General features: G+C 49.5%; 1 protein-coding gene across 1 annotated transcript in view; it reads right to left on the reverse strand.

Annotated features, from left to right (window-relative positions):
- Window positions 1-5,516, reverse strand: part of LOC130111402 (uncharacterized) — a 26,036-nt gene extending 20,520 nt beyond the window's left edge. The window contains exon 1 of the mRNA XM_056278581.1: window positions 5,459-5,516. The gene's annotated coding sequence lies outside the window, so the exon portion shown is untranslated. The remainder of the gene's footprint in view (window positions 1-5,458) is intronic.
- Window positions 5,517-9,248: the final 3,732 nt, after the last annotated feature.

Here is a 9,248-nt window from a genome sequence, read left to right on the forward strand (position 1 = left end):
TAGCTGTGTAGCTAGGAGCATGTAACCCATGCTAGCTGTGTTGCTAGGAGCATGTAACCCGTGCTAGCTGTGTTGCTAGGAGCATGTAACCCGTGCTAGCTATGTAGCTAGGCGCGTGTAACTCGTGCTAGCTATGTAGCTAGGAGCGTGTAACCCAAGCTAGCTGTGTAGCTAGGAGCGTGTAACCCATGGTAGCTGTGTAGCTAGGAGCATGTAACCTATGCTATCTGTGTAGATAGGAGCATGTAACCCGTGCTAGCTGTGTTGCTAGGAGCATGTAACCCGTGCTAGCTATGTAGCTAGGAGCGTGTAACCCGTGCTAGCTGTGTAGCTAGGAGCGTGTAACTCGTACTAGCTGTGGTACTAGGAGCATGTAACCCGTGCTAGCTGTGTAGCTAGGAGCATGTAACCCATGCTATCTGTGGTGCTAGGAGCATGTAACCCATGCTAGCTGTGTAGCTAGGAGCATGTAACCCATGCTATCTGTGGTGCTAGGAGCATGTAACCCGTGCTAGCTGTGTAGCTATACAGGCCAGTCTTGCCCGGTCCAATATGGCGGCGACGTTGGCGTATCGCAGCAACGGGCTGAAGCAGTGAAGGCAGCGTCAACGTGTGCGTCCCATTCGGTTCTAACACGACTTCCTCACGCCAGTTTAAATACTGGTGTAAAGCCGGACGCCGGACCCGGAGACAGCCCAGCAGAGCCGGACCCGGAGACAGCCCAACCAGAGCAGGACCCGGAGATAGCCCAGCAGTGTCCGACAGACCCACTGCGAAACGTCAGTGTGATGGTGTCGAATTTACTACAACAATACAGTCACTGATCAGACGCCAACCAATCAGGCTTTATTTGTATAGCACGTTTCATACAAACAAATGTAACACAAAGTGCTTCACACACTAAAACAATACCCCCCGACACACACACACACACACACACACACACACACACACACACACACACACACACACACACACACAAGTACAGACATATTTTATAAAAGGACAGACAAGTTTAAAACGGAGTGAGTAAAATAAATAAAAGTGTCATAACACTGATTAATTACAAGTGTAAACTACTAATAAGACACATTAGCCCGACCCTTTAGCCGAGCGGTTAGTGATGTCGCCTTGTGGTGCAGTACACCCCGTATCGAATCCCGCACCGGGCAAGAAAATAACTGGTTACATTGGTGGCAGCGGTGGGATCCGGAAGTGTGCAGATCCTCAGAAGTCCCTTCGGAGCGCGGGAATAACAAAGCGCGAGGGCGCGCTTCCGGGAGAGGGTGACGACTGTAAACTACTAATAAGACCCGTTAGCCCCTAGCTAACGGGTCTGACCCTTTAGCCGAGCGGTTAGTGACGTCGCCTTGTGGTGCAGTACTCCTCGTATCGAATCCCGTACCGGGCAAGAAAATAACCGGTTACACAAGTAACAACCATCACAGCAGAATATATAAAACACACACTAAGAACTTGGCTGTGGGCTGTCTTAAAAGGTAAGGTTTTTAACCTGGCTTTGAACGTGTCCAGTGTGGGGGCCTCTCTCAGGTCCTCAGACAGGGCGGTCCATCTGTACATAATGTATAAGAGGTGAGAGGGCGCAGCCTTGTGGGGGGCCAGGTGGTAGACAGTCCAGAGAAATGTTTATTTACTTATTTACTTAATTATTTGCTCTGAGTCCTGTTAGTGAGGAAGTCCAAAACCCAGCCCACAACGTTAGTCCGACCCAGAGTGCTCTGTGAGCTGTGCACCAGCAGGTGGGGCTGTAGAACGTAGAAAGCAGATGAAAAGTCCACAAACAATCCAGCATGGTTCTATTGGCCTCTAATGCTGGTATATGACGTTGAGTGGAGCTACCGCAGCACCCCGCACCCCCTTCTGGTCAATATGCAAACTGCAGAGGGTCGAGGAGGTGGTCAGTCCTGCCCAGTGCTTGTTTTTTTCCTGCACCCGCATTCCGGGAACTCTGCCTCTGATTGGCTAGTACTCGTTGCCTCCGTTGGTTAAGGTTAGGGTTAAGGTTAGGGTTAGGGTGGGGTTAGGGATAGGGTTAGCCAATCAGAGATAGAGTAGGGGCGGGTCTTCCCGGAATCCAGGTGGGAAAAACAATAACGCCTGCCCAGCAGCTCTTCTTTCTCAGTTTTTAAAATGGCCTCGTGGCCCCTGAGGCCAAGGCCTCCGGTCTGAGGTCATGCAGAGTTTTGGGGTGGTTGTTTCGGGTAATGGGAACTACTGCTGAGTTTTCCATGAATTAGGAAGTGTCTGTTGACAGAATGACCAATTAGAAATGTAGTAAAAGATAGAGCCTACAGGACCCACACGGTGGCTCCGGATCCGGTGGCCGGTGTTGTCAGGGCTTTTGCTGGTCTTACAACACTTAAAGATATTCGAGTCGCTGTGTCCAGTCAGCTGCCCGGTAACACACATCAGCATGTTTGTTCATCCACACGGGGGGGTGGGGGGGGTGCAGGGATGGGGGGGGCAGGGCAGGTGTTCGTTCGGCCCTTCATGCATAAAACACCGTGTCGGCTGTAATGTTACACCGACACCTTCCTGTCCACTCGTGTTAACATCCAACAGCAGTCCTGCACCTCCAGCCGGTCGGTCCGGTGCAATGCATGATGGGTAATTTCTTTTTTCCCCTGTTTTGTGGAGGGGCTTTTAGAAACCTGAGAGATTATTTGGTTGTTTGAGAATTGAATGTTGAGGGGCGCCCCCGGTGGCTCACCTGGTAGAGTGCGTACCACATAAGGCTGAGTCCTTAGTGCAGCAGGCTGGGTTCAAATCCGGCCTGGGCCCTTTGCTGCATGTCGTCCCTTCTCTCTCCCCTGCCCTTCCTGTCTCCCTCTCGACTGCTCGAGAGGGAATAAAGGCGGAAAATGCCACGAAAAGAAAAGAAGGGAAGACAGACAGACAGACAGACAGACAGACAGACAGACAGACAGACAGACAGACAGTGGAAGATTTAAAGAGTATAATGTGAATCAGGGCGGCACGGTGGCGCAGTGGTTAGCACGGTCGCCTCACAGCAAGAAGGTCCTGGGTTCGAGCCCTGGGGTAGTCCAGCCTTGGGGGTCGTTCCGGGTCGTCCTCTGTCTGGGTTTCCTCCGGGGGCTCCGGTTTCCTCCCACAGTCCATAGACATGTAGGTCAGGTGACTCAGCCGTACTGAATTGATCGTGTGATGACAGGGAACCCAGGTTTTGTGAAATATGGTTGTGGGTTTGGAAACAGGGTGGAGACACTGATGCCATCCTGGAGATGAAGTGTCCTACACTGAAGACGTGTCCCACACTGAAGAAGTGTCCTACACTGAGGAGGCTTGAGGCGGTCTGCTGAAATGATTGAATCGAGAAAGTATGATGTAAAACAAGATGTGTTGTTAGGGAACCTGGATCAGGACTAGGCCATCCCAGATGAACACATGATCCTGGATGTGCCACACAACCGAGAGTGGACGATGGAGGAGCTCTGGCACCGGCAGGTTTCCTTTGAGCCTCTGCTACAGCAACAGCTGCCAGAATGGGCTCAAGTGGTTCCCCTTTGACTCTAATGGGGGTCAGCGTAAACATCTAAATTCACTTGAAATGGTGAGTCCACAGAAGGGTTTCTGACATGACGGCCCAACCGCAGGAGCAGCAGCTTGTCATTTACATTCACATTGTGAAGACCACGAACGACTAGACGCGCTGACGCCCCCCCCCCCGGCCAAACACCTGCTGATGTCCGCCTCTGGTCAGTGTAACAAGGCGGATGCTAGCGGGTCTTTTTTTGGCCACTGGGAATTAACTGGTTAAGGGCGACCCGGGTTCGAGCCCCGGCTGCCCGCGACATCGGGATCAACATAAGCAGGATATTAATTTTAACTCGGCCCCTCACATGAAAAACAACACCGGACTCCATGGGAACAGCTACCGTACTTCTTTTCTGCTGGACACGGTGCCCTGGAATCATCCCAGAGAGTCAGGGGGGGTGGGGGGGTGGGGGCCGGGGGTGGGAGGGGAGGGCTGTTTCACTATATCACTGTTATCGCTGTCACCGCCACGGGGGTTTGCTTGTTTGTGCTTGTTGTGTGCATTGATGCGCAGCATTGTGGAATATATGTGCCCAACCCTGCTCATTTCTTTATTTGTTGGTAAATTCAATAAAAATCTTTTGAAAAGAGGGAAGTGCGCCCGGAGGCGTGAGGGAGCTGATATGCTGAAGCGCGGACACGCGCCTCCCAAAGGAAGGGGGGGCGGTAGTGTAACGATCACGGATGACTGGACTCGCTAGCCCGTTGGCTAACGAGTTTACTGGTCAGCGCAGAAACCAGGGTCTGGTATCGAGAAGCTCATCCATGCTTTTATTTCCAGTAGAGCTGATTACTGTAACGGTCCCTGAACTGGTCTCTTAACTGGTCTCCCCGAAAACACGCTGCGCTTTAATTGTCTGAATAACCTTTCACCTTTTATGCCTCGTGCTGAAAAAAGCTGCAACAATGTTGCTTCGTTGAACTTCGTTTGGTAGCGCTCTGCTGTTGCGACGATGGAAAATGTGTTGAAGTGACGTGCACATGTTTTCTCCTAAGGACTTGTGGAGTACACAGTCATAGTCACCACCAACACATCAACAGTTTTCCTCAGTATCCTCTGCGATGCCCCATACATATTCATCTGCTTCTGGCTCATCTATGTCTTCACCTTCATCCATTTCAGACGCTTCTTCATCCGTTTCCCTCCAAATTAACCGAGCTTGCAAGTTGTGTAGCCCTGCACGAGTACTTACAATCTCATCAACTTTTCTTTGTTTTACCCTACCAGGGATTACATTACTCAAAATGTTAAAACCTTTCAACCTTTCACCAGGACGACCAAAGCCCTGGTCGTTGTAGGTAGGAGTGAAATCCCGGCCGTTCGAGTAGACGGAACATTCGTTGCCCGTTTGAAAACTTGCAGAAGCCACTCGGCTCAGCTCAGGTTGGAGGGAGGTGCCTTCAAGGAGGGGAAGAAGGAGAGCGAGGCCACCGGCTCACAGATGGTGCAGGGGTGAGTACCTGTGAAGGCGAGCCAGCTGCGATACCCCTTTGAATACGTTCTGGCTACTGCTGCACTCAGTGTCTTAACTAATATGTAAAATCTGGTAGCTTCATCAGTAACTGCGGGCCCCTCCTAAAGTCGTCAATCCATCTACCAATGCTGCGGTCACTGTCAGCAGGCAGCAGACCCCGGCTCACTGTGACTTGCCACCGCAGTAATGGCGGCGGCGCAAGATGACGGGACAAACAAATGGGGCAGCGTCCGAGTGATGTCACAGCATCGCTGTCGCTATGGACGCGTCACAGGAAGTCCGACATGCGGAGCACGTTAGACAGTACAGCATGGCTGTGTTTACAACACCAACTCACGTATATGCTGCCGTATATCTGATGATATGAAATTACACAAAAACAAAGAAAATGACAACAAACTGCTTACTTCTAGTGCAGTCTAGTGCATCCGATGTCTGACTTCCGTTTGCTGCGAAGCTTCCGCTTCCGCTCAGGGAGGGCTAAAAATAGCTCATGGACGCTGCCCCATTGGTCGCCGTATTCCTCCATAGAATGTGTCGATGACGCTTGCCCTCCACCCCCACTGCCGATCCGGGGAGGGCTGCAGACTACCACATGCCTCCTCCCATACATGTGGAGTCACCAGCCGCTTGTTTTCACCTGACAGTGAGGAGTTTCACCAGGGGGACGTGGGAGGATCACGCTATTCCCCTCCCACCCCCGAACAGGCACCCCGACCGACCAGAGGAGGCGCTAGTGCGGCGACCAGGACACATACCCACATCCGGCTTCCCACCTGCGGGGACGCCCGACCAAGCCGGAGGTAACACGGGGATTCGAACCGCCGATCCCCGAGTTGGTAGGCAACAGAATAGACCGCTACGTTACCCGGACGCCCCAGGTTACATAATGTCCTATGCGTGCTTATATAACGCTGCTGTTAAACCCCATGTGAGGTGTTGTGTGTGTGTGTGTGTGAGTGTGTGTGTGTGTGTGAGTGTGTGTGTGTGTGTGTGTGTTATAATGTTTCAGTTTTTGTGGTTGTGTCATCAAACACACAGCACAGCGCTGCTGATCACAGCTGACTGCACGTGTAGGCGCACCTGCACGTCTCCTATTTCACCGTGACCTTCCCGCGACCGTCACGTGAATGTAACATCAAAGGTAAGCCACGTGTATCCAGAGAAACTGGAACACGTAGTGCACGCGCGCGCGCGCGCATTCACGCGCAGGATAGAATTAAACACGTCATCCCAAAGAAAACAGGAAAAGCGGAAGAGAAAGAAGAGAGCATAAAAACCCCTGTAAAATAACACAAACATCAAACACACAAACAACACCACGCGTGTGTTAACAAACACACAAACAACACCACGCGTGTGTTAACAAACACACAAACACACAACACCACGCGTGTTAACAAACACACAAACAACACCACGCGTGTGTTAACAAACATCAAACACACAAACACCACGCGTGTGTTAACAAACACACAAACACACAACACCACGCGTGTGTTAACAAACACACAAACAACACCACGCGTGTGTTAACAAACATCAAACACACAAACACCACGCGTGTGTTAACAAACATCAAACACACAAACACCACGCGTGTGTTAACAAACACACAAACACACAACACCACGCGTGTGTTAACAAACACACAAACAACACAACGCGTCTGTTAACAAACATCAAACACACAAACAACACAACGCGTGTGTTAACAAACACACAACACAACGCGTGTGTTAACAAACATCAAACACACAAACAAAACAACGCGTGTGTTAACAAACATCAAACACACAAACAAAACAACGCGTGTGTTAACAAACACACAAACAACGCAACGCGTGTGTTAACAAACATCAAACACACAAACAACACAACGCGTCTGTTAACAAACATCAAACACACAAACAACACCACGCGTCTGTTAACAAACATCAAACACACAAACAACACCACGCGTGTGTTAACAAACATCAAACACACAAACAACACAACGCGTGTGTTAACAAACATCAAACACACAAACAACACAACGCGTCTGTTAACAAACACAAAACACCACGCGTGTGTTAACAAACACACAAACAACACCACGCGTGTGTTAACAAACACACAAACACACAAACAACACCACGCGTCTGTTAACAAACACACAAACAACACCACGCGTGTGTTAACAAACATCAAACACACAAACAACACAACGCGTGTGTTAACAAACACACAAATACACAAACGACACCACGCGTGTGTTAACAAACATCAAACACACAAACAACACCACGCGTGTGTTAACAAACACACAAACACACAAACAACACAACGCGCCTGTTAGCAAACACACAAATACACAAACGACACCACGCGTGTGTTAACAAACATCAAACACACAAACAACACAACGCGTCTGTTAACAAACATCAAACACACAAACAACACCACGCGTCTGTTAACAAACATCAAACACACAAACAACACCACGCGTCTGTTAACAAACACACAAATACACAAACAACACCACGCGTGTGTTGACAAACACACAAACACACAAACAACACCACGCGTGTGTTAACAAACATCAAACACACAAACAACACAACGCGTCTGTTAACAAACACACAACACCACGCGTGTTAACAAACACACAAACAACACCACGCGTGTGTTAACAAACACACAAACACACAAACAACACCACGCGTGTTAACAAACATCAAACACACAAACAACACCACGCGTCTGTTAACAAACACACAAATACACAAACAACACCACGCGTGTGTTAACAAACACACAAACAACACCACGCGTGTGTTAACAAACATCAAACACACAAACGACACCACGCGTCTGTTAACAAACACACAAATACACAAACAACACCACGCGTGTGTTAACAAACACACAAACAACACCACGCGTGTGTTGACAAACACACAAACACACAAACAACACCACGCGTGTGTTAACAAACATCAAACACACAAACAACACAACGCGTCTGTTAACAAACACACAACACCACGCGTGTGTTAACAAACACACAAACAACACCACGCGTGTGTTAACAAACACACAAACACACAAACAACACCACGCGTGTTAACAAACATCAAACACACAAACACCACGCGTCTGTTAACAAACATCAAACACACAAACAACACCACGCGTCTGTTAACAAACACACAATTACACAAACAACACCACGCGTGTGTTAACAAACACACAAACAACACCACGCGTGTGTTAACAAACACACAAATACACAAACAACACCACGCGTGTGTTAACAAACACACAAACAACACCACGCGTCTGTTAACAAACACACAAATACACAAACAACACCACGCGTGTTAACAAACACACAAACAACACCACGCGTGTGTTAACAAACACACAAACACACAAACAACACCACGCGTGTGTTAACAAACACACAAACAACACCACGCGTGTGTTAACAAACACACAAATACACAAACAACACCACGCGTGTGTTAACAAACACACAAACAACACCACGCGTGTTAACAAACATCAAACACACAAACAACACCACGCGTCTGTTAACAAACACACAAATACACAAACAACACCACGCGTGTGTTAACAAACACACAAACAACACCACGCGTGTGTTAACAAACATCAAACACACAAACGACACCACGCGTGTGTTAACAAACACACAAACAACACAAACGACACCACGCGTCTGTTAACAAACATCAAACACACAAACAACACCACGCGTGTATTAACAAACACACAAACGACACCACGCGTGTGTTAACAAACACACAAACGACACCACGCGTGTGTTAACAAACACACAAACGACACCACGCGTGTGTAGTGTGAACAGGCTTTATTGGGCTCCCGCAGTGTGTTAGTGAACATGCAGCATCTGCTCCGGATTTCAGCCGCTCAGCACCAAAACCCAGACGATCCCCAGCAAGACCCGGACGGGACCAGGACCTGAGGACACAGAGGCGAACCGCACCAGTCAGTTAACACCCGACACCCGCCCCGCACGCGCAACGCCCGGTCCTCGCGAGGAAGCCGGGTCGAGGGGGACGCAGACCTCCACACGGAGTCGCCGTCTGACTGTCCCGGTGAACCCGTAACCGCCTGGAGGAGGTTCCTGATGTTTCCCTTCACACCCACCCACAGAGGGACAGACACCCC

Source organism: Lampris incognitus, chromosome 4, assembly GCF_029633865.1.
Source record: "Lampris incognitus isolate fLamInc1 chromosome 4, fLamInc1.hap2, whole genome shotgun sequence".
In the NCBI taxonomy this organism is placed as follows: Eukaryota; Metazoa; Chordata; class Actinopteri; order Lampriformes; family Lampridae; genus Lampris; species Lampris incognitus.